Below are 3051 nucleotides of genomic sequence, written 5' to 3' on the forward strand. Positions count from 1 at the left end.
AAGAGACAAAAGGATATGTTTTAAATTGCGGGGGTGGTCAGCAGTTCACTCACCGGTGCTTGTGGGCTTTGTTCCCTCCCTGGAAAGGGACGGAGAATTCCACATCCAGAGGGAGCCCTGCCGTCCATGGTTCTGAGCTTGAAGTCACTAGGACTTCTTTCAAACTTGTGTGCCGAGGAGACTCCGATGTTGGCCTCAGTTCCCAGGCTGAACTCAGCAGCTCAGCCCATGAAAACTTCTGTATTGAGACAAAGGAAAGGATCTGTCAGAAAGCAACACCTATTGTCCTGAACTTGACACTAAGAAAGAGGACAAGTGATAAAGAAACTGAAGACAAGTGGTAGAGAGAGGTGTAACATTCCAGCCCCTCAACCTAGAAATGTTAGTAGAATCAACAACAGCTTAATAGACCAAGAGTCAGAATCCCCCAATGAAGATTCTTCATAAGAAAAAAGAAAGAAGACAGGGATATAACTCATCAGCAGCTGCAGGGCAGGCCATGCAAGACGGGGGAAAGAACAAAAATGTTCCAAAAAATCAAAATTGGAACTCTGAACTTTTCAGGTCCCAGCTTACTTTTTAAATCTCAAGCTAATCAGAACTTTGCCAGGGCCAAATGTAGTGAACCTCCATCACCAAGTGTTCTTCCCAAACCACCAAGCTGTTTCCTTTAATTCTTCCGATAAGGCAATAATGACATTTTAACTTAAAACCTTACTTAAAGTACAGGTACAAAATAAGATAAAGTACTAATGTTTACATTTAGCTATGTTTACAGATAGTTGTCAACTGGTCTAAAACAAATACACCAAGGGATTAATGTATTAGTGTAGAACTGTTAATTAGTATAAAAAATAAAATTGACTTCATCTCATTTGTTTTATGTGTTGGGTGCACTGTGATGTAATGATAGCATCAGTGCAACTTAAAGTAACTAAATTAAAAATTGTACTAACTATTAAGGGTTCTCAAATGAGTTTTTTTTTTTTTTTTTTTTTTTTTTTTGAGACAGAGTCTTGCTCTGTCACCCAGGCAGAAGTGCAGTGGTGCAATCTTGGCTCACCGCGACCTCTGCCTCCTGGTTTCAGGTGATTCTCCTGCCTCAGCCTCCTGAGTCACTGGGATTAAAGGCGTGCACCACTACGCCCAGCTAATTTTTATATTTTTTGTAGAGACGGGGTTTCACCATGTTGGCCAGACTGGTCTCAAACTCCTGACCTCAAGTGATCCGCCTGCCTTGGCCTCCCAGAGTGCTGAGATCACAGGCATGCACCACTACACCCAGCCTCAAATGAGTAACTTTTAAGTGAAACCATTCAAGTTTAGATTTGGGGACTAGCAAGGGCATCAACTTTTTCTATTGAATGTTGGGGGAAAATAGTAATATAAGATTATTATTCATGGATAATAGATTGCTGAAAGTGAATCAGATTGTAAACATCTAGCTAAGACACAGGATTAAGAAGTAGGTAAACTTCTGAAAGTTCAGTATACTAGAAGCACTCAAACCAGTAATATGCCAACAACCTGATGCACTGCCAAAAGAAAATGTGAAGTTTTCCTAATAGTTGCATTTTAGTAAATTGTACAGTGGTGAAACTGGAAAGGGCACTTGGGGTTTATTAGAACGAGGCAGAGTATACCCCAATGTCCCTTTCTCTAAATGCAATGGATAGGTGTCTGCCAACAAATACACCAAAACCTTTTTTTTTTTTTTTTTTGAGATGGAGTCTCCCTCTGTCGCCCAGGCTGGAGTGCAGGGGCACGCTCTCTGCTCTCTGCAAGCTCTGCCTCCCGGGTTCATGCCATTCTGCCTCAGCCTCCTGAGTAGCTGGGACTACAGGCGCCCACCACCATGCCCGGCTAATTTTTTGTATTTTTAGTAGAGACGGGGTTTCACCGTGTTAGCCAGGATGGTTTTGATCTCCTGACCTCATGATCCGCCCTCCTCGGCCTCCCAAAATGCTGGGATTACAGGCGTGAGCCACCGCGCCCAGCCCAAAACCATTTAAAAAAAAATAAAACATCATTTAACGGTCACTCAATAGCTTTCAAAATACATTTTTATGGCTGGGCACGGTGGCTCACACCTGTAATCCCAGCACTTTGGGAGGCCGAGGCAGGCGGATCCAAGGTCAGGAGTTCAAGACCAGCCTGACCAACATGATGAAACCCCATCTCTACTAAAAATACAAAAATTAGCCAGGCACAGTGGCACATGCCTGTAATCCCAGCTTACTCAGGAGGCTGAGGGAGGAGAATCGCTTGAACCCAGGAGGCAGAGATTGCAGTGAGCCAAGATCTCGCTACTGCACTCCAGCCCAGGCAACAGAGCGAGACTCCATCTCAAAAACAAAACAAAACATTTTTATATTATGGCACTGCCTAAGCTATTCTGATAGTAATACGACCTCATCATTTCTGCAAAGCTTGCCTTGGGGAGAGGAAGCTTGCTTTGGAGAGTTGTATAATGTGAAAGTTTTAAGTAACTAGGGAAGAAAGAGCCATGTAAATACATGTAATAAACTTGTAGCATATGTAAAGTTTTCTTGGCCTTTATCCTACAAAAACGGAATATTTTAGTATGAATTTGCTGAACATAAAAGAGTGTGGACTTTTTTTTTATAGTATGGTCTAATTTTAAAGGTCCAAAATAATTTTTTTGTTTTTTAAATCACTTTATTCTGGCCGGGTGCGGTGGCTCACGCCTGTATGTAATCCCAGCACTTTGGGAGGCTGAGGCGGGCAGATCACGAGGTCAGGAGATCAAGACCATCCTGGCTAACACGGTGAAAGCCTGTCTCTACTAAAAATACAAAAATTAGCCAGACATGGTAGCACATGCCTATAGTCCCAGCTACTCGGGAGGCTGAGGCAGGAGAATTGCTTGAACCCAGGAGGCAGAGGTTGCAGAGAGCCGAGATCACGCCACTACACTCTAGCATGGGCAACAGAGCCAGACTCCGTCTCAAAAACACAAACAAAAAACAGAACTTTATCTTAAACTAAAGCCTGTTGCCAGGCACAGTGGCTCACACCTCTAATCCCAGC

At 43.2% G+C, this 3051-nt stretch overlaps 1 pseudogene; it reads left to right on the forward strand.

Moving 5' to 3' along the window:
• Nucleotides 1-415: 415 nt before the first annotated feature.
• On the forward strand, nucleotides 416-2602 carry LOC100982438 (proline-rich nuclear receptor coactivator 2-like; annotated as a pseudogene).
• Nucleotides 2603-3051: the final 449 nt, after the last annotated feature.

Source organism: Pan paniscus, chromosome 11 (genome assembly GCF_029289425.2).
Source record: "Pan paniscus chromosome 11, NHGRI_mPanPan1-v2.0_pri, whole genome shotgun sequence".
Classification (NCBI taxonomy): Eukaryota; Metazoa; Chordata; class Mammalia; order Primates; family Hominidae; genus Pan; species Pan paniscus.